The following is a 25,925-nucleotide window of genomic DNA, read 5'->3' on the forward strand; positions in this document are numbered from 1 at the left end:
GTTGATTTTAATCCTAAACTAACTCAAAAAGTACATAACTTGTAAGAATTTGGACAACATATTTGAAATCAGGGACCCTAAATTTAGTAAGTAGGGATATTTTCTACACAAACGAACATTGATCACTGACATGATCAATGTTACCGCAAATCAACAAAATCAAAAATTAGATTTAAAAGCTTAATTTAAAATGATTTAAAGTTTCACAATATTTTTTCGAGTAGCTTAACATATACTCAGAGGGCCAATACCTGTTTCAACAATATAAAACATGTAACGTTTGCTTTAACAAGAGAATTATTCAAGAGAGATCGAGAATTCTGATCAATGTTACCCCGGATTACGGTACTACAAAGTACCAATAGATAACGACACATAGAACCTTACAAATGTACGAGAGAGATTGACACAACACAACACAAAACATACATGTGCCCTGTTATCCAGGTGGCTTGTAACCGTTCTCAAACTCGCACGAGGGTTTGGTAAACCTGGTGGCTTAAGCGCCACTCTCGTTGGAGAGACCACCAGTCTGTTGTTTGCCCGACTTTGCTGAGACAAGTACCTCAGGGCTTTCGAACGGTCGTTTGACTCCAAAAAAACACCGAAAACTCTTCGAATTTAGATACACGCCAACTTCTTCACTTCTATTCCCAACCCCTTTTTAAGAAAGAACCCAACAACGACTTAAGCTCATCCAACCGCAAACGCAATACCGAATTTGAAAAGTGGAAGTCCGATCCTCAATTAGCCTGAACGAAACGGAAACTAAAACCTTAAGAAAAGCGAAAAATCTTTCAGAAGTGCTAAAAACGGAACGTAATCAAGTTTCGGTGCTTCTACTCTAACAGCCTCTTTATTGCAAAACAATCATTCGGGTTGGACGGTAATATTTGGTTAACGGGAACTACTATTCTAAAGGAAGCTAATCATGGCCATGAACAAAACACTTCCACGTACCTGCGCAGGATTTTTGACGTTGACTCGATGCGATGCTCGTAGACAGCACGAACCTCGGCGATGGCGGTGGCAACCTTCGGGGTGATGGCGCCGAAGAGATTCCGCCTTTACTGCAGGATGGCGGGCAGCGTAGCGAGTCCGCGCTGGTATGGCCGAAACTATAGGTGCGGGGTGAGTGGCGGCTGGACGGAAGACTTCCGATTTGCGGCCCTTGAACGTCCGGATCGAACCTTCCCTTCCAAACAGAAACCCGCTTGCCCAAGGACCAGGCTTCGCGTACTTACATTCCTACTAGGCCGAGCGGGGCGAAGTTGGTTACTATGAGGAAGTTCCGGTTCGCTTCGTTCTTTCGGGCGGTCCACACGGGTTGTAACTTGGTGGACTGTTCCGGGTGGTTGATTGGCGGCCACCGGTAATTTCGCTTCGCTTGGCTAAGCGACCTCACTCACACTCCGTTTTGCTACCCCTAGGGGCGGGCCTTGGCGGTTGCACGGACTCGAAGAAAATGTCCTTTGACGGAAAAGGTGGCCGAAACGCCACGGTGCTTTGTGCCGTCGACTCCGGTCGACGCTCAACGTTACTCCAGCCCGTACCAAAAAGCGCCAGAGCGCTTTTTGTACCGATAATTCACTAAAATTTTCAGTAGTAATCGCGTAGACGGAGACTACGTCACTTAACTTCTGAACGATAGTCAACTAACACAATTCAAATATTCAACAAGATCAAAAAACTTTAACTCAATAGCGCGAAGACTACTACTTTCCAGCCGATATGCGAGCGAAATGAACGAGCTCAAGTCATTTTCCCAACATGAAACCTATCTAAACAATTAACATATTATCTCTAGAAATTGCGCCAACGACAAATTCGAATGGCGAATTAAGAATTTGGCGCCGGTCTAGATTCGTCAAGATGGTGTAACTGAGATACATATATTCAGGAGCCATTGCTGCACTCACTACGTCTTTTTATGACATTGCTATAGCCGAGACACAAACCTTATACCGACAAATTATTTATATTTACAAAACGAACAGTCACAAGCAAAGTCAGGTTATGTTATGAATTCAAATGTAATCGTATTATTTCTCGTCAATTTCTACAAAAGCAATTATTTAATGAAAACTTAATTAAACAAATTATATATAATTTTGCTTAAAAAGAGAAAAACGTCAAAACCGTTTCTCTCAAACCGTTTCGCAATCTCAAATTCAATTCAATCATATTCAAATACTACTATCTTATTCAAGCGTACTAAGCTAAACAAAATATATGAATTCAAAGCAAAATTATTTTACTTAAAAAAAATAAAAACGTCAAAACGTTACAGGCTAACACCTTCCGATCACAGGATGACAAGGATTCATTAATTGGTTCGGGTCCATCAGTCATTCTTAAATTGCATTTTTTTCCGGCAGTTTGTTTTTTTAGGTGACAGTCATTGCTACTGTTTTCATGGCTTGAATATGACATATTGACACACATTATGTCTAGGAAAACTAATCCTTATCGGGCATCACGATTCCGGTTTTGTTACTAGAGTTCTGTTACGGTAGCTCGCACCGAATCCATATGACTACCACAGCATTGGCGCGCCCCTCGGAGGAATGTCGTTGTGACAACTGAGATTGTCATCGTTGACTTGTTAGATTAGATGTCAAAAGAGGAGAACATGAAAGTGATGTGATGAATGATAGTCTATCAAATTGCACGATTGTACGACATTTCCCCGAAAACCAGTTCCCCTAATGAAGTTTTCCCGAAAGTTTTTTCCCCGAGAACCGTTTCCCCGAATGGACCGTTTCCCCGAAATATTTATTATACATTTTTAGTACTAGTTTTTGATGATTTTTTGATTGATTTCACTGTTTGAACTGGAATGCAGTAGCGGAAAGTTAGCCTGAGTACAAGGAGTGCTAATGTGCCAGATTTAGAAAGACATCAATATTTTTTACCTCCTAGGGAGCATCCATTGAGTACGTCACGCTAAAATTGAGAATGTTAACCCCCCCCCCCCCCCTTCGTACCGGTTTTTCCTCTACCTAACACATTGCTTGTCACACTTTCACAAACTCCCCTCCCCCCTCTAAGCGTGACGTACTTAATGGATGACCGCCTATGATTTGAGAAAATTTGGGAATGGATGAAAAGATCATGGAAACTTTCAAACCTCATTGATATTGTGCATTCCCTCTTATCATGGAATTTTCGAGATAACATATTAGTCCTGCTCAACGACGTAGGTTGAACTTGCTCGAACTTGCTCCATCCCGCTCTTTCCCGTTTGTTGACAAATGGGTAAGAGTAGGATGCAACAACTTCGAGAAAGTTCAACCTACGTCGTTGAACAGGACTATTATTCATGATGATTCAATGAGGTTTGCTCTTCTTCTAAATATGGGCCGTTCTTTTCTGTTGTACTGATTGAAAATGATATGGCACTCAACTATGAACACGCTCATCATAATTTTCCCTGCTTTTATTCATAGGCTGTTCTTTCGTGTTATTTTAGAATATTCATTCGATTAAAACGCATAATACCTTTAAAACGAGTCATCGTGATTGATTACCACAATAAATGCTGAAGTTCATTATCAGCACAAAAGTTGTATACAAGGAGTAACACACGCGATCCCGATAATGTAAATTATGCTTGCTTATGAAGGAACTCTATGAGCTCAATTTTATTATGTAAACGAAAATGAAAAGGTAATAATATTTGTTTAAAGTATGTTACCAATTTTTCACTCCATGCAAATTTAGAATTGAATTTCTTGCAGAAAATGTTAGTAATTTTACAATACTTTAACAACATATTTAACAGTACATATATGATAAAAGAAGGGAGAATTTCTGATGATAATTTCTACACTACATATAACGTTTATAGATACTAGAACAGTTAGACACAAAAAAATACGAAAAAAATCAATAATAAATATAGCAGCAGTCATCTCTCTCTCTCTCTCTTCTTGGCGTAACGTCCTCATTGGGACAAGGCCTGCTTCTCAGCTTAGTGTTCTTTGAGCACTTCCACAGTTATTAACTGAGAGCTTCCTCTGCCAATGACCATTTTGCATGCGTATATCGTGTGGCAGGCACGAAGACACTCTATGCCCAAGGAAATCAAGGAAATTTCCTTCACGAAAAGATCCTGGCCCGACCGGGAATCGCAGCAGTCATATTACAGCTGATTAATTGAACAGTTATCTTCAAAGAACAGCCTATGTTTGAAAGAAGGGAAATTTTATTATAAGAAACGTTATCAATTAGGCCAAAAAGACGGTCATTAAGCAGAAGCATATCAGGCCGAAGTACGTTGAGCCGAAGTTCATTAGGCCGAAAGTGTCGTTAGGATGAACGGGCAATCTAGTTGAATGATTTGAATGTATTATATGCATAAACGTCATAAGAACTATCTTTTTTTAAAAGAAGGTAACATCCGTGATGAAAAAGCCGTTAAAAAGAGAAAATTAATAATAAAGAACAGACAAAAAAAATCAATACTTAAAACAAATGCCGACAGAAGGTAATTCTGTCATGGGGCAGTCAGAAGTTTAATCATCATCAATAAACTATGCAGCAGTACAACCCCAAACTACTGCGTGTTATAAAAAGAAGTGAAAATCTAAGATAAAATGTTGGCAGATTGATCATTAATATTTCCGTAACAGTATAACATCAACATCAAGAAATTATTTGGCCGAATTTAAATCAAAGGAATTTAGAAGAACTATTTGGCATGCTGGCTACCAATATGATCATCAGACATATTTCCTTCTTTTATTCGTGGGTTATTCATTCAAGTTTTACATTCAGAGATTAGCTGGCGCTGAAACTGCCATTATTTTATCAGAGATTCTTCCTTCTTTAAAACATAGGCTGTTCTTTCGAGTTATAGTGATGTGGGAACTAGTGCACTGCAGTGGCATTATCACTTGAGATAATAATTCATTTTCGGCCATACGGCGTTCGGTCAAATGGCATTCGGCTAAATGCCCCTAATCCTTAGTATCCATAGAATGCACTAGACTCGAGAAATGTTAAAAAAATACAAAGGGATTCGAAACTACTTCTAGGACTTTGGAAACAAATTGGTCATCTTTTAGAAATAAAAATAGAAAGACAGCTAAACAACTCATTCGGCTCAACGTACTTCGGTCTGACGTACTTTGGTTAAGCGTGCTTCGGCCCAATGACCGGATCCCCCTCGTTGTGCATTGGAGTCATTATGGCCCACGCCCACGTGTACTACGTCAGCTGAGGCACGACGAATGTTGAATGGCAGATGTAATACTATTTTCGGGGAAACGGTACATTCGAGGAAACATTTTTCGGGGAAATGGTATACTGGTAAATAACTTTCGGGAAAACTGCATTCGGGGAACTGGTTTTAGGGGAAATGTCGTACAATCGTCATTACGACTCACGTGTACAACGACATCGTGGTGAGCGTCAGCTGATGCACCAAGTATGTTAAATGGCAGAATACTCTTTTTGGAGAATCGGTACATTCAGGGAAAAAAACGGGGAAATGGTACATTCGTGGAAAATCTTTCGGGAAAACTATATTCGGGGAACTGGTTTTCGGGGAAATGTCGTACAATCCTTGTACAGTGGGCTCAATTTTGGAACTAAACAAATGTCCGGCCTTCCCTGGGTTTCCATCGAAATTCTTCGTTCTTCTTGATTATATGCTTCTGCTTGGGCTTGCTTCCAGGACGCGCTTCAGCTCTTCTTGATTCAGGAATCCGGGCTCAGTATACTGCCCGTTGCTGATAGCGAACATTATTTATGAATCTGAACACATATGCTTGAGTTCTTAGTAATCGTTCCCATTTACTGAATCGCGAGTTTTTTTGGTAGGTACCCATCTCCATTGGTTCATCTTTGTCAGTGCAAGTATTTCACAGATTCTGACCCCAAAAAACTTGTGATACTTTCATTGATCCGAATTGATCTAAGAGGAGTCTGTCCTCTGTCCACAAGCAGGTTTCCTCGATATCGTAGCAGTTAAGTTTACTATGTAATATTTTTTTTCTTCGTGATCATAAACGCTAGCTACAGTGTCGTCTAAAACAATAAGACCACCAGCTATTTTTCATACTAAATGGCCAAGTGTGACGATGTGATGCTCAGTATCTAGCTAATCGATTTGACTGAAATTTTGACAGCCGCCATGGATGTACGTGAATTTTGATTTGTATTAAATTGATTGAGTTCCGTTCACTACTTCAAAAGTTACAGATATACGGTGCGATAAAACAAATCACGACAATCCTAGGGGGTGCACCGTGGAACTTTCTGACATGTTTGTGTTTGGGCCAGTCTAATCAACCATCAACAATTTCCTTTTTGTTTATCTTCCATATTTTATCGTCTATTCTTTGCCTTTTATCATTTATCTATCATCTGATTTTTAATCTAATTTAAAATCTTCCAAACCGCTACAGTTATCAGTGGTTTCTCTAGCGACTGACTGCAATGATGGAACACAGTTATTGACATCAACCGCACTGTAATGATATGCACATGTGTAAATTTCAAAACATTATACGACCAACCCAGCCCAGGGCCAGGACTCGAAATACTGAATGGAAATTATTCTGCTTCTGTCAGTTGAATGCTGCTGGTCCATGTTATGTTGGTTATGCGCTAATAGCGCACGTGTGCATTTCCATCTTCTCTGGCTGCACGCAGGCAAAACAGATTTGAAATGAGCAGCAGCAGCAACATCCCAACGGAAATATGCTTGTGGCTGGTGGGCATGCTGCATCTTTGCATCTCTTTCGAAATAGCACTATACCTTAAATATGTTTGCTGCAATGCAATCCCAATGACACTGCGCTGTACGGAAAGTCGAGAGGAAGGACTACGTTACCTCGAGTGATATGTTTATAACCGCACAGTCAGTCAGTCAGGGACGGGTGCATGACATAGATTTTTGTTTCTTTTTGTTTTGAGTCGAATTCCGGCTGGAGGCCCATGCAGGCAGGCAGGCACAAGCTGAACGACATTCGTTCGATGGGATTCAAATGAGCAAGCGGAAGGAATGGCTCAAGCCACTGTGGCAGGTGCTCACTATCCATCCAGTCACTAGTAGATGTTTGTTGACTTGACTTGATCTTCTACTTCTCTCAACATGTGCCTACTCTATAACCTGGTTATGGGGAAGACTGGATGAATGGCGCACGCGAGATGTGCTCGACAAATGGCACCACTTGAGGAAGTGGCATTGTTTGCAATAAGAAAATTGTTTCAAGGCTAGCGCTCACTTGAATGAATTCAATATGATAATGACGATAGGTCAGTCTTCTCACGTTTTAGTTTATAGGCAGTACCTATGCAGAATAAGATGATGATTGAAAGCAGAGATTTATGCTCGCTAAACAAAGTGAAGTAAGTTAGGCTTGATTGAAATTGATCAACCATGAAATAGCATAATGCTTTTTTACAGAAACGGAGTTGTAACAAGTGTTTGTTAAAAATGTTCAAATGTAAAACATTCAAAACCTTCACTCTCATCTGCCCCAAAAAAGAATACTTTGCCGAAACCCGGGATTGAACCGGGGACCTTTAGATCTTCAGTCTAACGCTCTCCCAACTGAGCTATTTCGGCTGATGAAGAGAGGGAAAAAACATTCAAATAACGCTCTACGCTGCCGACCAATCTTGCTCGTTGATATAACGACTGATCTCACATCAGTTACTACTGCCCGATGCTACTGACCGCTACCTACCAGCTCAAAAACGTCGAAGTCGAAGCCATAAATTTTCGATTCGCCTTCGCACATGTTCGTTCCGTTGCTACCTCTGATGTGTACGCATATGGGGAAGCACAGCCCGATCTAACAACACACATTCAAAACGGCAAGCACGCCTGCTACAGAGAGAACAGAAAGCTTACGGTGACTGTGTTGATATGGCTGATGAACAGAAATGAACACCACTGACTGCTCTGTGCCTTACTTCTGTACTGCGTGTAGAAGAAAAACGTGATTGAAAAAGGCGGCATGGAAGTGCCCTAACTTCATCTACGTACCTACATTCTTACCTGTACACTGAAAGACGGCTCGCGGTTATGACAACCACAAAAATGTTTTCAAATTTACTATGGCAAAACATAATCATCAACCCATAAACGCTTCTTGTATGCATTCTGTTTCCTCTCATATCAACCGGTTTGATAGCCGAGTGGTAGCGTGCGAGCCTGGTGATCTCAAGATTCTTGGTTCGAATCTGGTTGCCAACAGAAACTTTTTTTAATTGTAAATCGGGTCCATGGTAAAATTAAAAACATTAATCTGTTGAATTGAAACGAAACTCAGTCTGCACAAATCAAGTGGCGTTGTGCATTTATGTTGACCCTCAGAATAGTAATTTCAACCGCAAGCCGTCTTTCAGTGTAGTAATCTGTTATCTGCGAAAATTCCCATTCCGCCTTCTTGCAGCTCAACTCATTCATTTTCGTTCAACCGCTATACGCGACGACAGGCTTACAAACTTAGGAAAGGTAATTAATTAGAATAATATGGCTCGATGTTCTCGCAACCGTGCGTGCTGACTATAAGATCCTCCCAACCACGTGCCGTGTGCTTCTTTCAGCTACCTACCATCATCGGTAATACATGCCATATGAGGAGCATTTATTTCGTTGCATCCAAGCAGGCGGTGCTGTTGACTGGAAAAAGATGGATGGAAACATTACTGCACAGTGCACACGGTCGCGACGGTGGTGGCCGCGATCATCTCCATCTCCTCTCAGTAGTGGTCAGTTCAGCAGTTGATATCCATTGCAGATCTAGTCTCAACGCTACGCCTGCGCTGATGCAGGCTGATCGTCGGTCGTCGGTCGGATGGCTTTTGAAGTTCTGCAACAGCTGGCCGCGGTTCTGCTGGCCCCAGTCAAATTGTATCAAGTATGAAATGAGCTAATTGGTGCGGAAGAAGAGGTGGAGGAACTGTAATGATTTAGGGATCAAAGATTGCGAAAATATTGCAGGGATCAACCAAAGAAGATGCCGAGATTTTGCTTTCAATTAAGTGCATGTGGAAGAGGATGGAAGTTTGTTGCTCGTTGATAAACCTTAATAATTAACTGAGCGTTTGACGATGAAAGCACATTCGTTAACACGCTGTTCAGAACAAAGTACATATTGCGAAAAATCAATTAGAACTTATTATATTTGAATCGTTTCTTCTAAAGGAATTCAACCTAGAAAACTTTTGATCGTAGCAGGCTGTGCGCGCGAGCGATTGCGTTTTCAAAGCTGTCGCGCGTTTTCTTGGCTCCGCGTTGTTTGGCCAGCTAAATTGAGAAAAGGCTGGTGGTGCTATGCCTTCCGCAAATTCTACCTTTCAAAATGCTTACAAAATGATCTTCGGACCTTCCGTGTTCAACATAGAAATCTACTTCGTCATATGCGCTAATTCCCATCATATAAGACGCAAAATAGCAAATCATTACTACAGATATTACAAAAAAGATGTAGACCATCGATAACCACCCAGGTAACTAATAAGCATTTGAATAAGCCGTATAGCAGACCGTATTGAGCATTTGAACTGCTTGAGGTGTTTTCGCTAAGAAGCAATCAGAATGCTTTTCAACTACTTTACAAATGCCAAGAGCAAAGAGTATGCGAGATATGTTATGCATTTGATAGCACATGCTGCCTCTCTCTTACAGAATCTATGCCTCTGTTGACAAATTTGGAGATCTGCTTATTCGTTTTTCCCTTATTCATCCAAAAGCTCCGAAGAGTCAACGATTACATCTCGAAGTGCACAGACGGTCTGTACACTCGCTCGTTCGTTTTTGTTCTCGGGGTTAATTAGTGGTACAACAATAGGGGGATTCATTTAACAGCGTAAAATCATGGCTTACGCAGCAATTTAATCTGTTTAGTGAATACCCCTGATAGTAACGTACGATCGAAATGTCGGGTGTATCGGTAAAAAATACATTGGCTTTTCTGTTTCCTGGAGATGCCACGCCGTGATGGATATGATGAATAGAGTTAATAAATTATAGAGCAGCGTTTCTCAAACTATGGGTCGCGACCCACTGGTGGGTCAGAAGTTCTAAGATAAGAGTAAAATGTTTGTGTTATAGAAAAAAAAAATAGTTCGAGTTGTTGCTTGCAGTTTGCATTTCAGTTAGATTTATAAGCCAAGTTCCGTTATTTAATTATCAAAATAATTTAGAAATACCAAAAAATCAGCAAAAAATTACCAAACTTCGACAAGAAACCTCATCTTTACTGAACATAAGTAAACTTTGAGAAAATTCAGCCGATTGTCGATAATCTGACCTTTTGCGGAAATCAAAACAATTAAAAAGTGATTTCAATAAAAAATAGAAATAAAATGTGACTAAAAAATTTTAAGAGAATTCATCCAACAGAAGTGTAATTCTAAAAACTCTACTTGAAGTTCACCCACTCGTTGAAAATATTCATAGCATTTTTTTTTTGTTTATAGAGACTTTACCCTGAAGGGGCATTCGTCTCTAACTTCATAGTATTTGAACCCGGGCTTTCATTTTAAATTAGATTTTGAAGTTAAGGAGAAGCATAAAACTGCCATTATATCTTCAAAGACAAAGTCTTGAATGTGTGGGAGAGAACCTGAAACCTGTTCGGTAGTATTGCATGGAGGTAGACTGGTTAAATAAATTAGAAACTTGGATACTTATCTCAAATTCCTTAGTCTAAGAGTTTATTGAAGCTGAACGCTTTTGCACTTCAACCATGTTTAGACTTATCAAATAAAGCACTACATTAAAAAAAAAAATTTAAGTAACGTAAGTTGATCCAAACCTATGAAAGTGACAAAAGGTACGAATTTGAAAAGTCAGTTAAAGTTTGCAGAACAAATCAGTATTTTATGAAAAATACGTGCTGGTGGGTCGCCAAATTCTATAAAAACCAAAAGTGGGTCGCAAGTAGAAAAAGTTTGTGAACCCCTGCTATAGAGGAAGAATGTCTCTGGAGAGTTGCGATATGGGGATCTCGGTGGCGTTGCATTCATTCATTTATTTAGTTAACATCAAATTCATGATAATACTGAATCAACAATTTGCCGCCATAATACTCGATTAGCAGCTGCAGCTCTCCAACGTCGGTCACGCCCAACACTAGCCAGATCACGCTCCACCTGGTCCGCCCATCGTGCTCTCTGCGCTCCACGCCTTCTTGTACCAACCGGATGGTTAGCAAACACCAACTTTGCAGGGTTGTTGTCCGGCATTCTTGCAACATGCCCCGTCCACCGTATCCTTCCGTGGTTCATCCTTCTCCGCCACAGACCGTTCTCCTGCACGCCGCCAAAGATCGTCCTTAGCACCCGTCGCTCGAAAACTCCGAGTGCTTGCATGTCCTCCTCGAGCATCGTCCACGTCTCGTGCCCGTAGAGAACCACCGGTCTTATTAACGTCTTGTACATGGTACATTTGGTGCGGGGTGAATCTTTTTTGACCGCAGTTTCTTCTGGAGCCCATAATAGGCACGACTTCCACTGATGATGCGCCTTCGTATTTCACGGCTCACGTTATTGTCAGCCGTTAGCAAGGAACCGAGGTAGACGAATTCTTCTACCACCTCGAAAGTATCCCCGTCTATCGTAACATTGCTGCCAAGGTTTGTCCTGTCTCGCTCAGTCCCACCTACCAGCATGTACTTTGTCTTAGCCGCATTCACCACCAGTCCGACCTTTGCTGCTTCACATTTCAGGCGGGTGTACTGTTCTGCCACCGTTCCAAATGTCCTAGCAATAATATCCATGTCATCCGCAAAACATACAAATTGGCTGGATTTCGTGAAGATCGTACCCCGGCTGTTGAGCCCGGCTCGTCGCATAACACCTTCCAGGGCGATGTTGAATAGTAGGCAGGAAAGTCCATCACCTTGTCGTAGTCCCCGTCGAGATTCAAATGAACTGGATAGTTCACCCGAAATCCTTACGCTGTTCTGCACACCGTCCATCGTTGCTCTTATCAGTCTAGTCAGCTTCCCGGGAAAGCTGTTCTCGTCCATAATTTTCCATAGCTCTGTGCGGTCGATACTGTCGTATGCCGCTTTGAATGAACAGGTGATGCGTTGGGACCTGGTATTCACGGCATTTCTGGAGGATTTGCCGTACGGTGAAGATCTGGTCCGTTGTCGACCGGCCGTCGATGAAACCGGCTTGGTAACTTCCCACGAACTCATTTACTTTAGATGCAAGACGACGGAAGATGATCTGGGATAGCACTTTGTAGGCGGCATTCAAAATGGTGATCGCTCGAAAGTTGTCACACATGAACTTGTCGCCTTTCTTGTGGATGGGACAGATTATCCCTTCCTTCCACTCCTCCGGTAGCTGTTCGGTTTCCCAGATCTTGACTACTAACTGGTGCAGACAGGTGGCCAACTTTTCCGGGCCCATCTTGATGAGTTCCACTGCGATACCGTCCTTACCAGCCGCTTTGTTGTTTTTGAGCTGGTGGATGGCATCCTTAACTTCCCTGAGCGTGGGAGTTGGTTCGTTCCCGTCCTCTGCTGCACCAACATAGTCATTTCCTCCGCTACCTTGGTCCTCCGTGCCTACATTCTCTTCGCCATTCAGGTGCTCGTCGAAGTGCTGCTTCCACCTTTCGATCACCTCACGTTTGTCCGTCAGGAGGCTCCCGTCCTTATCCCTGCATATTTCGGCTTGCGGCACGTAGCCTTTGCAGGATGCGTTGAGCTTCTGGTAGAACTTGCGTGTTTCCTGTGAACGGCACAGCAGTTCCATTTCCTCGCACTCCGCTTCTTCCAGGCGGCGCTTTTACTCCCGGAAGAGACGGGTCTGCTGCTTCCGCTTCTGTCTGTATCGCTCCACATTCTGTCGGGTTCCATGCTGCAGCATTACCGCCCGCGCTGCATCCTTCTCCTCCAGAACCGCTCTGCACTCCTCGTCGAACCAATCGTTTCGTCGACTCCGTTCTACGTACCCGATAGTGCTCTCAGCTGCGTTGGTGATGGCTGCTTTGATTGTACTCCAGCAGTCCTCTAGAGGGACCACATCGAGCACACCCTCGTCCGGCAACGCTGCCTCGAGATTCTGCGCGTATGCGGTGGCGACATTCGGTTGCTTCAGTCGCTCTAAATCGTACCGGGGCGGCCGCCGGTAATGTACGTTGTTAATAACGGAGAGTTTTGGGCGCAGTTTAACCATCACCAGGTAGTGATCGGAGTCGATATTAGCGCCACGATAGGTCCTGACGTCGATAATGTCGGAGAAGTGCCGTCCATCAATCAGAACGTGGTCGATTTGCGATTCCGTTTGTTGTGGTGATCTCCAGGTGTAACGATACGGGAGGCTGTGCTGGAAGAAGGTGCTACGAATGGCCATGTTCTTGGAGGCGGCGAAATCGATGAGGCGTAGGCCATTTTCGTTCGTCAGCTGGTGGGCGCTGAACTTTCCCATCGTCGGTCTGAATTCCTCCTCATGGCCTACCTGAGCGTTTAGATCCCCTATGATGATCTTGACGTCGTGGTTTGGGCAGCGGTCGTACTCGCGTTCGAGCTGCGCGTAAAATGCGTCTTTGTCATCATCAGTGCTTCCGGAGTGTGGGCTGTGCACGTTTATTATGCTAATGTTGAAGAATCGGCCCTTGATCCTCAACCTGCACATTCTTTCGTCGATCGGCCACCAACCGATCACGCGCCTCTGCATGTCGCCCATCACTATAAAAGCTGTTCATAGCTCACGTGTGTTGCCGCAACTCTGGTAGATGGTATGATTACCTCTAAACGTTCGCACCATAGATCCTGTCCAACACACCTCCTGCAGCGCTACGATTCCGAACCCGCGGTCCTTCAGTATATCGGCGAGTATGCGGGTGCTCCCGATGAAGTTGAGAGATCTGCAGTTCCACGTACCGAGCTTCCAATCGCAAGTCCCTTTTCGTCGCTGTGGTCGTCGCCATTGGTATCGGTTCGCATTCTTCTCTTGTTGATTTTCCGGTGCTAGTCTTTTTTACGGCTGGCTCGCAGGGCCTGACACCAACCCACTAACCCAGGGAGCTGGGCTTACCTTCCCGGAAGCTACGGGTTCTGCATTGGCATTTCCTCCAACTACAGTGCTAAATAGCTAGGCTCGAGCGCCAGTCTTCGCCGGGGGTGGTGTTTTTAATGGGCGCCCAGGAGATAATATTTTACCTGAGCTTCCACCCCCGCGTTGTCGTCGCGTTGCATTATTCGAATGAAAAAGTAAAAAATGACGCGTGTTTGGGGCAGTTGCGATGGGGATCGCGATCGGGTGGTATTGTTCGAAGAAAAAGTGAAAAATAGCGCGTGTTTAGGGCAGTTGCGATGGGGATCGTGTTCGGGTTGCATTCTAAGGCGAAAAAAAAACGAAAAGTGACGCGTGTTTGTGGCAGTTGCGATGAAAATCGCGGTCGCGTTGCATTGTTCGCAGGAATAATTGAAAAGTGACACGTGTTTAGGGCAGGTGCACATTGTCCTTCCTCGTGAAGTGATAAAAATGGATGCACACTTGGTAGCAAAGAGTATTGCAGAAAATTGAAGGAGTTAAGGAGTGGTTGCAGTCATCCGACGACATGGAACTGGGTGAGATCATTCCGAGTTTTTTTTTTCTTTAAATACTAGAAAAAGTATCGTAATTTTACACTAACATAGAAACAAGTGGGGAGGGGGGCTGAGATGCCTAAAATTTGGTCGAATTTGACGTTTGAGCGGTGTCCGCAATTTCTGTTGGAGTAAGCAGGCCAGCATAAATTCGTGCAGAATTCCATGGTAGGATGCCTGATAAGATTGCGTTTCAGTCTACGGTACGAGGGATTCTGCTGGGATTGGGAGACTCTCTCGCAAATGAAGATTAGGATTTGGTGGAATTTTTCAGAATTTCGTCACAAGTTTCCTCTAGGGTATCTTCTGAAATTTCAAACGAGAATTTATTGGATTTTCTTCACGAGTTCTTTCCGAGGTTTCTCTAGGTACTCACTACGGGATTCCTTCAGCGATTCCTTCAAGGATTTCTTAGGAAATTCCTTCCGATGTTTTTCCATAGGGAGTTTCTAGAATTCTCAAGGAATTCTTTCCAAGATTTTTTAAGAAGTTCTTTCCGTGATTTCGCCAAGAGTATCTTCCGAGAATCGGTTCTAAAGTCCAAAGATTCATACAAGAGTTTCTTGTGTGATTCCACTTTCTGGAACATCTTCAGAAGTTTTTTCTGGGATTCCCAGATAGACACGACTATTTGAGAAAATCCAGAAGAAATTCATTGAAGAATTGTTTACATCCCTGCTGGATGAATTCAATAAGAAAATGTTGGAAAAGTTCCTTAAGAAAGTGCTGCAGGAGTTTTATAAGAAGCTCATAGAAAAAAAAATCCTTCATGACACCCGCAGTATTTCATAAGTTCTTACTTGATACTTGATGGGCTACAACTCGTAGCGGTGAGTCTACGCCGAATGAAGTATCCGCCTCCACTGGCCTCGGTCCTGGCCCAATCGCTTCCAGTCGCCCTGAACGTTTAGTGTCATCCTCAACTGCAAAAAAGCTAACGTGTGCGCGGCCTTCCACGAAGCCGACGACCCCTTTCTGGTTCTCTGCTGAATATAGTTTTAGCTTATCGTTCCTCCGGCATAGGAGCTACGTGTCCAGCCCACCACAGCCTGCCGTGTTGGAGGTTTGCGTGTACAAGAATTAAAATTCGAAGTATATAAAATAAAGATATGAATTTAATTACTATGTATTGGATATTGTTGAGAAGATAAAACATGGAGGTTCAAAACATAAAATTGGAGTACACAATTTATTTCGCATAAAATTTCTAAAATAGCACAGTTTTATTGACAATCATATCCGCGTTGCGAAGGAACGAATACGCAGCGAACGATGCAACGGCGGCATCTGGAAGTCGTGCAATTTCTGGGATGTGTCTGCCAGCTCCACATTCATGAATGAAAAGTATCTTACAAACAAGCAAGAATTTTATTCTGTGAGAATGTGTGCCACTATAACTACATAAATAGTCTCACTCTTGTCTTACCATCAATGGTTTGGACTAGGCAAATTTTAGCAACTACCAGAATGTAAGTCAAGCAAAAAGGAAAGTGTTGCACCCAACACATACCGATGTTGTCTAATATTGCGGAAGGTAACCAACCGCGCGGTTTGCTCGCTCTGGAACCGGACGGATTTGCATATTCGGCCGTTCACTGGCTCAGACCAATCATATGTTGTATACGTATGTGGCGCGCAGACGATTTTGTGATCCGACTCAGCTGCCCTAAGGAAATCTTCCCATTCCCGTGCTAATAATAGTCATCCTAGTGGATGTACGATGCTCTCTGGGTGATGCTGAAAGTATTGGACAAATTCGCATCGCATTCACCGAATGGAAAGGAAGTTCTAATAATATACATACAGGAACACGGTAAAAATGGCTAGCAGTGCGAAAATTACTCTTAATTGGGGGTAATCGTGCCGTTTCCCAGAACTGGGATCATTCTGCACCTCAATTAGGAATGCCGGAGAACGTCTGCCAAATGTTACCGCGATAATGGTATGCATCTGGTCGAGATGTGTTCTGCTCTTTTGACATAATTCGTGTCTTTTGGAATGAGTTGTTCTAATTTGTCTGGGAAACCAGACCTCACAGTTATTCTCTCTCTATATATGGTTTTGATACACAACGAATTCCGGTTCGATACACGGAATCACGCATCGAATTCTACGGAACCGTCGGCCAATCTGTGTTTATATACTCCTCAACCTCTTCTCAATCACTTGCCGACCCGAGGTAAGTTTATTAAAATTGACACACGCACGTCTCTCTGTCATCTGCCCCAAGGCGGTCGGTCGGTCGGTCGGCAACTATTAGAAGAAGGTAGGTATGTTTTGTTTCACTGATTTTAGTGAGGCTGCAAACTGCTACTGGGAAGTCCAACCCAAGCCTGCAGGCAGGGGCCCTCATCATCGTTATATGATGGTGATCGAGGTGCGAGATTTCCGTTTTCTTTGATCTCTGAGACGCGTTTCCCTGTTCCTTTCCTGCCATCGTCGCGCACCGCACCACCTCGGAAGAGATGCAGTTGGGGAAGAGTTTCGACGAACTCTACAACTCACAAGTACCTAGCTGAGTATGAACGATCTGCCAGTAGAGTCAGTGATCATATTTGTTGCTACGTTTATAATTATGAAAACAACCACAGGCTTTTGATCTTGTGTGATGTGATGTGGTTTGTCTAGTGTCTTACTGCTTTGATGCAAAGTTGCATCGAGCGTTGACAGGCGACTAGTCGTAATTCTATGTCAACCACAGATTGAATAGAAGTATGGTTCATTCTAAAAATTTCATTGAAGTTTTATTTATACCAAATATGCCCATATTGCACGGTTTTAGAGCATAAAATTTAATAAATTATCTGCCATTTTGAATTTGGAAGCCACCATTTTGGATTTTAGACCTCCATTTTGAATATTCTGGTTGCATTTTCGGTCTCCAGACATCTTCCCCATACCAATATTGCATGAATTCTGTGCCTAAACAGCTGCCATCTTGCATTTGGGGCCGCCATATTGAATTTTGGATTGTCATCTTGGATATTCTGGTCGCCATTTTTGAATTTTGAGCCGCCATCGTGGAATTTCTGGTCTCCAGTGTTGAATTTCGCACAAAACTCGCCAACCATGCTAAAGGCTACAAAAATCGGTACAGTTTGATGCGTCGCATGATAGGGCTTAGTTCAGTTTTATACACGGCCTGGATCACTGAAATGGCCATATCTCCGAAACGCCCTTGACCGATCCGGACCATTTTAACGAACCAATGGTAAGTGCCTTCCCAAGTAACCAAAAGTTCAGATAAATGGGTACTTTACAAGCTAAGCAGCTCATTAGCCTACTAAGCAGCTTCATTTTTAAGTAATTTTGGAACTTGAAAATTCACATAAGCACGCTGGATAGCCTTCTAAGCAGCTTCTGACAGAACTTTGACAAAATTCATGCAGAAACAAAAATGTGTTTTTCTAAATCGCAACCCCACCCTGTTTGTTGGTGGTGGTTTGTGATTCATGTCTGCCAATTGCTTCTGACTATACTTTCATACATGTCGCTGCTATGTAGATTTGAACTCGATCCTCCTGTATGATAACCTGCCGACTTACCGCTGCGCTGCTGAAGACACTTGACATATTCAAGTTAACTTCACTACTGTACAAATGTGCAAAACTAGCTGCCGACAAAAAATCGGTTCAAGTCAGACTTTACCTGCTGTTCACTCAATCGCAGCTGTAGTTCTGTGAGAACGTTCTCACGCAGCAACTATCGGTTCGCATCCGATGGGCGGCATTTTTTATTGCTCAAGCCTTTTATTCATTGGTTTGATAAATTCATATTTGTCTTTTATTCGTACATGCTTAAACAGTTGTTTTCTGTAAAAGAAATAAATTTAATCTTCATTGAAACACAATGCTACTGAACCGAACTTCTATGAACTTGAAAGGTCCGACAAAGCTCCGAGTAGCATCTTAAGCAGCTTTGAAGTTCCGCGAAGTTCAGATAAAGTTCCGAATGGAACTTTCTGGCTGCTTAAGAGGCTAACAATGAGCCTCGCCCGAACTTGTGACCGAAGTTCCAGCAAGGCCCATCGTTAGCCTCTTAAGCAGCCAGAAAGTTCCATTTGGAACATTATCTGAACTTCGCGGAACTTGAAAGTGCATTTTGTCATGGGAAGCGGAACTTTTCGTTACTTGGGTTAAAAGTGAGTAACCTTTTATGTACTCAGACATACATACACATACACACAGCAGGCCTGACCAACCCCCCCGCTTGCGAGTCAGCCGCGTAGTCGACGGCTAAGAATAGGACTACTATCCCCAATTCAAAGTGTCAAGCCACCCGTGCCTAGGAAGGAGTGATCGGGGGGTGAAAAAGATGCACGATCTTCAATTTAGCCTGTGGGGTTACAGAAACATTTTGATGACCAATTAGTCTTGTAGAAGTTTTGACAACCGTCATAAAACCATATACCTTTTATTTTGGTTTTATTGTGGTTTTAGGAACCTCTCTATTTAACCAGAAAATGTTTCTTGGGTGGGCAACTCCACCCCAAAGTATTTCGCCCCTTACCGCGTTAATGCAGGGCTCTGGCGTGATGGACCTATTTTCCCGTGCGACTCGTGGGATGACAAGAAGACAGGACAAATAAACAATCAATTCAAAACGTACGAGGTAGTGGTAGTGGCGATGCTAACCCCTTCACAAGGAGTGGGTTAGGGAAGCTGCGCACGCAGCTCCAGCGTGGAAGTTCGGTCCACTTCCCGGCAAGCCACCCGGTGGAGATACTGGATGGAGCGTGGATGTTGAGGGCCATCAACCAAAAAAGAGAAGGAATGGCTGAGCAGCGGCTTGGCAAAATCATCGACTTTGTGTCCACGAAATCTAACATTAGTAAAAGGACCTGAAAACGACACCCCAACTAACAATCACCAGCCGCAAACACGCGTGCATGCTGAATTGTTGCTTTATAATAGTAATTATAGCTGAACTAGAATTATTCTGTACACATTATTGTACAAATGCTATTTCAATTGAAAATGTATAGCCAATATTCAACTTTTTGTATTAATACTAACAAAGATATGTGGAGCGGACCTGGTGTGATGGTTAAAGCACGTGGCTATCACGCCGAGGACCTGGGATCGAATCCCACTCCCGACAAACTCACACAAATGTGAGTTCTTCCTTCGGAAGGGAAGTAAAGCGTGGGTCCCGTGATGAACTAGCCTAGGGCTAAAAATCTCGTTAATACAGATAAAAAAAAAAAAAAAAAAAACAATGATAATTTAAAACACTTTTCAAGCGTTTAATAAGATTTTTATTCGACTTGCAGTAATTCTTTTACAACATAGTTTTACAAGACTTTTTTCTGCTTCTTGTTAAGTTCATGTAAAAATTAGCACATGTATCTGTATGGTGTGTTTTTCACAAGTCACATAAGCGCTTTCGTTTCATCATACTTCGACTCAGAGTACATGATGTACTCTATTTTTTACTGAACAACAGCTGATTTAATCTGTTGTTCAGTCGTTAACCATAATGTCTGTGCTAATTCACCACTGCTGAATAGGAGTCAAAGTCGTCTGATCATTATTAAACCACGGGAAGTTTATGTTTTGATTTGAGCGCAGATAAAAAGGCATACGGCTGGCAATCGACGGATCTCGAGTTCGAATCTGGATTTAGGTAAATTTATGTGTAGTTGTTATTTCACAATATTTGTTCGCAGCATTAAGTTACAATCATAAACTCTCGTGGAAATTGACAAATTTAGCATTTTATTTATTTTTAATCATTTTTGCTGAATAACAGCTTTACTGTATAGTTGTAAATGGATTTAACAACAAACAATTCAAGCCTAACTTTACCAAACACCGTATCTAACAAAATTCACGAACGGAGAAAAACGGAGGGGAAGTTCGCTGTTCCCATAGCAACTCATACATTGAGCATTTTAGGAACGTGGGAAATCCGGATATTTTTTCACAAAACATCCCCAAAAATGAATGATACAAGAAGCCCTTAACGAGATTCAGCGCCGCGTGTGAAAAACTCTTTTTTGTTTACATATGTAACATACGGTGTTTGGTAAAGTTAGGCTTGAATTCAGTTGGTACACAACACTATGCTTTATAGTTTCTCCAAATTTGTGTGAATAAAACCCGAACAAAGGTTGTGCCTGAAAATTATAATTATCCAAATGTTATTCAGCATCATGCTGTGTTGAATAGCTATTAAGAAAATGAATTGTACCTTGTTTTATACCACTCATCCCTAAATGAAATTGAATCAAAAGATAAACGTAACGGTAAAATCACTAGCATCTATGAAGAGAAAGCCACTTTGGCCTTGAATGATTGAATTCTATTGTAACTTGCTTTATGCAATTCAGTATCATAATTTCAATTTTATATAATTCATTTTGGTATCATAATAGCCAATTTTTCCGAACTGGTTCATTATGCAACTGAAATGAGTTGCATAATGAAAAATAGTTGCATAATATTCATAATGCAACTGATTTGAGTTGCATTATGAACATTATGCAACTCAAATGGGTTGTATAATGAAGAAATCATTGCATAAAATTTTGTATGAAACTCGTTGCAAAACTCGATTTTTTCAGCACTCTTTGTATTTATCCAACTCGGCAAGCCTCGTTGGATAAATGTACAACTCGTGCTGAAAAAATCAACTTTTTGCAACTCGTCACATAAATAACTATTATATAACTCTATGTACTAGCTTAATGAATAATCACTAACACTAATACCATGCGCCCTATTAAAGTTAGCCACTATTCTCAGAGTAAAGTCAGTTCTTGTGAAACCTACCACCTGTGCGTACCGAACGAATATCAAGTGCCAGTCCGAAAATCCCCTAGTGAAACCCCTTGCGTGTGTTGGTCCCGTGAAAAGTATCTACAGTCCATTCTCAACGTCCAAGGTCGGCCCGCGAATTTCGATTCCAGTGAATTCGGGGTCGGGAAACATTACTCCAGTGAACAAAGTGGTCCTTCGAACCGGATTCGTTGGACAAGTGACCGGTGGAATCGCGATAAAGTGCAAAGAAATCAGGCCAACACCGCAGCGTCAGTGTATAATCGACCCACCACGTGGCCGAAACATTTTCATACGCATGCTATTTGCGCATCGGTAGTGTGGGAAGCGTGGCTCTAAGCGAGTGAAGAAAAGAAGAGAGCGGGAAAAGAGTGCGCGTCGCGAGAGTCGCTCTGCCGCAGAACCAAGTGCGCGTGTGTTCGAAACAACCACGCTGTCTGTGGAAGCGTGATCGGGTTTTGCGTAGAGAAGTGCACGCGCAACGAAGAAACGGTTTTTCGGTACCCAGCGCGCTGGTTGAGTGTGTGTCGAACTGCATCAACCACGCGTTCGCGTAGAAGAGCGCTGTAAATAAGCGACAACTTTTCGGTGGTTAGTAACGTCGTCGGCGTGGCTGAGTGCGTCAGCACCGACTATCGGAGTTCTCGCGCGTAGTGGTTATTTTTTCTCGCTTGCAGTGATCAAATTTTCTCGCTAGTTCTGTCGGATGAACTAGCCACCGGTACGATCACGGCAAGAAACCCGGAACCGCTACGCGCCAACGGCGTATGTGAACTTGAAAGTGTCGATCGCGTTGTCGCTGATTTGTGTAGTTCTCGTCGGTTTGTGGCTGAATCGTCAGCAGAAAACGTGGTAGTGTTTGATCGCTGGTTCTGTCGGACAAACCAGAAACCCGGACGGATTCAGAAGAAACCCGGTGATAGTGCGTGCTGATATCGTTGAACAAGAGTGTTAGTGGACTTAGTTAGTGCTAGTGACTGTGTCTCAGCGTCGCAGAGAAAGATCGAGAGATCGTTGTGTTGGTGTGACGACCGTCAGCACCGGCATTGCAGTGAGTACCAACAGCAGAAATTTCCCCGCTTGCTGGCGTCCAATTTTCGTCGCCACTTCGAGAGCGGCCACCCGGAGAATCGCCAACAGCACATCGGCTGCGTAAGTACCCTGCATTTTTTTCTATCCCTTGCACACGACATCGCGTGAGCCCTATCGGTTGGCTCGTCGTTTTCGATAATTTTTCGTCGCTCGCCCCGGTTCGGTAGTGTCAACCCGCGCGTTGACCCGGGAAGGAGCAATTCGTTCGTTTTCGTTTCCGTGTCGCCTCACGTAAAAAATGCCCCCAAAGAGTGATCCCGAAGCCAACCCCGTCTTTTTGAGGGGAACTAAAGTGAACTTGTTAGAGTCGTTTGAGCGGTTGAAGAAAATATTTGATGATGGAGGAGATAAGTTGATCAACTCTATCGATGCGTGGTCGGAGAGAATAGAGCAAATTGCACAAGACTATCGTCGTGTGGTTTGCGAATTGGAATCGGTTCACGGTGATGCTCCGTACAAAACGGAAAGGTTAGACTTTGAAGAATCGTACTGTGAAATGCGTGCCATTGCTTTGAAGATACAGAAAAGTAGCTCTACTTCCCCACCTCCGCAAACTCCGCGAACCGTAACAAACATTCGGTACCCTGAGTTAAGTCTACCGCGCTTCAGCGGGCGGCTAGAAGACTGGTGTGTCTTTCGCGATGCTTTCGATTCCGCCATCGGTTGCCGTGCTGAGATTAGTGACTACGAAAAGTTTCAGTATCTGAAGGGTCTAGTTCAGGGTGACGCGTCGAGAATAGTGAATTCCGTTCCGGTCAGTCAGGACGGATATCGCGATGCGTGGAGAGCACTAAAATTACGGTACGAGAATAAGCGTCAGCTGGTTCGTTGCCACATCCAAGCTTTGTTTGATACCCCGGCGATGAGAAGAGAGTCGGCAGAGGAGTTACTCAATCTTGTTGATCGTTTCGAGCAGCATTTGTCAGTGTTGAAGCGGTTAGGGGAAGATACGCTAGCTTGGAGCTCCCTGTTAGTTTTTCAGTTGTCCATTCGCCTTTATCCAAACACTTTGAGGGAGTGGGAAAACAATTGCGTCCGTTTCGATTCCAACAACGTAGCAGCCATTCTGGGAGGTACAGCTGAAAGCGATGATGATGAGGATGAGGAGGATTTGCCGTCGTACGTGTCGATGGTGAACTATTTGCAAAACTATGCAAGGGTGCTGCAGTCGGTAGGCCCATTTAGAGATCGAGATGTGAAGTTCAAACCAGTAAGGTCCGCGGTTCATGTTAGTTCGCCACCTGTCTCGTCAAGTTTCAAATCTACTCGGAATTGTGTGAAGTGCCACCAAGATCATCTCCTGTACCAGTGCCCGGATTTCAACAAGCTCTCCGAGAACCAAAGGTTGGACCTTGCAAAAAACCTCAAGCTCTGCTTGAACTGCCTCCGAAAGGTTGACCACTTCGCTAAAGCTTGTCCGTGGAAAACCTGTAACCGATGTTCCAAGAAGCACCATACTTTGCTACATGGAGCGAACTTTGCATTACCAACTTCGCCTGGCAGTCCACCCTCTCGACCAGTTGCCGTGGTGGCGCAGCCGTCTAGTCCGCCACAAGCACCGAAGGCACCCAGCCTGCAGGGTTCCCGTTCATCTTCGTCGTCAACCCTGTCTGCTCAGCCGCAACCGCCGTTTGCGTACACGGACCTGAACGTCGCTATGATGACTTGCGATACGGTGAAGATCCCAAACACCGTGATTCTACCAACAGCATTAGTCGAAATCGAGGGAAACAAGGGAAGCAAGGTACTTGCCAGGTGTCTGCTAGATTCTGGTTCACAAAGCAATTTCATGACGACTACGTTATGCCAGCAGCTGCAACTTTCTCGAACCATTGCTCCTAGTCCCGTGGTGATTTCCGGCATCGGTCAGGCAACCATCAAGTCGAATCAGATGGTCTCCGCGAAGTTATCTTCTCTCACATCCGCCTTCTCCGTCGAACCGCAGTTCCTGGTTTTGCCGTCCCTCGCCGTCAAGCTACCAGTTTCTACTATCAGCATTCAAGAATGGCCGATTCCTCCACATGTGAGTTTGGCGGATCCTGCTTTCTTCGTTTCGCAAAAGGTTGACATCATTCTGGGTGCGGAATACTTCTTCGACATTTTACGGTATGGTCGAATTCAACTTGGTGAGAAGCTGCCGTCTCTACAGAACACAGTCCTCGGATGGGTTGTATCAGGAGCGTGCCCAGTTGCTGATCACGATCATGCAGATCCTCGTGCTTGCTTCACCACCCACACGGCTCGGATCGAGGAGCTTCTCCAGAAGTTTTGGGAGCTAGAAACCGTTCGCGAGACCAAACCCTGGTCCCCAGAAGAAAAGTACTGCGAACAGCATTTCGTCGACAATACAACACGCAACGAGGAGGGAAGGTATGTTGTTAGACTCCCGAAACGCGAAGAGCTTCTGCTTCAGTTAGATGACAACCAGGGCCGAGCAGCGAATCGCTTCTATTCGTTTGAGCGATCATTGCACGCGAATCCTGAGAAGGAGGTACTCTACCACAACTTCATCCAACAGTATCTGGACATGGGACATATGCGAGAGGTTTCTTCCCAAGAAATGTGCCAATGTCCGCAGTTTTTTCTCCCCCATCACGGCGTGTTGAAGATCGACAGTGTTACTACCAAGCTGCGTACGGTCTTCGACGGCTCTTGCAAGTCAAGTACCGGCATCTCGCTTAATGATGTCCTGCTAGCTGGCCCAACGATTCAAGATGCCTTGGTGGAGATAGTTGTTCGCTTCCGTATGCACCGTTTCGTAATCACTGCCGACATTGAAAAAATGTTCAGGCAGATTCTAGTCCACCCCGAAGATCAACCGCTTTCGAGAATCTGGTTTCGCATTGATTCAGAACATCCTCTGAAAGCCTATCAGTTAGCGACAATAACATATGGTCTTAACAATTCTCCCTTTCTGGCGACACGGGTGCTGAAGCAGCTATCCGAAGACGAAGAGAAGAATTTCCCGCTTGCGACACCGGTTGCAAGGAAGGATTTCTATATGGACAACCTTCTAAGTGGCTGTAGCGATGAAATGGAGCTGATAACAATTGTCAGGCAAATGATCGAGTTGCTTCGCGCTGGAGGGTTTCCACTTCGGCAGTGGTCATCGAACTGTCAGGCGGTCCTCGATGTCATTCCGGAAGAGTTGAGGGAGCACGTGCATTGCTGGAGCTCGATGAAACCAACCCGATATCTGCTCTTGGGCTGCTTTGGGAACCGGCAAGCGATAAACTCTCGTTCAAGTTGCCCAAACTGAAGGAAAATGCACCGCTGACCAAACGAACCGTTCTATCCCAAATGAGCAGTTTGTTCGATCCCCTTGGGCTACTTGGGCCTGCGATTGTTTGAGCGAAGATATTGATGCAGTCGCTGTGGAAGCAACACCTCGACTGGGACGCGCCGTTGCCAGAAGGTTTCCGGAAAGATTGGCAGGAGTTCCAGGACAGCATACCCTTCATCCGGAACTTCAAGGTTTCTC

The 25,925-nt window shown here is 43.7% G+C and overlaps 1 protein-coding gene and 1 non-coding gene across 2 annotated transcripts in view; one reads left to right on the plus strand and one right to left on the minus strand.

Moving 5' to 3' along the window:
* LOC109412587 (L-dopachrome tautomerase yellow-f2) overlaps positions 1–25,925 on the plus strand; it is a 439,236-nt gene that overhangs the window by 87,849 nt on the left and 325,462 nt on the right. The window lies entirely within an intron of this gene.
* Positions 7,507–7,579, minus strand: Trnaf-gaa (transfer RNA phenylalanine (anticodon GAA)). Its single transcript has one exon. It is a non-coding gene; the product is annotated as a tRNA-Phe (tRNA).

The sequence above is a fragment of the Aedes albopictus genome, chromosome 1 (assembly GCF_035046485.1).
Source record: "Aedes albopictus strain Foshan chromosome 1, AalbF5, whole genome shotgun sequence".
NCBI classification, from domain to species: domain Eukaryota; kingdom Metazoa; phylum Arthropoda; class Insecta; order Diptera; family Culicidae; genus Aedes; species Aedes albopictus.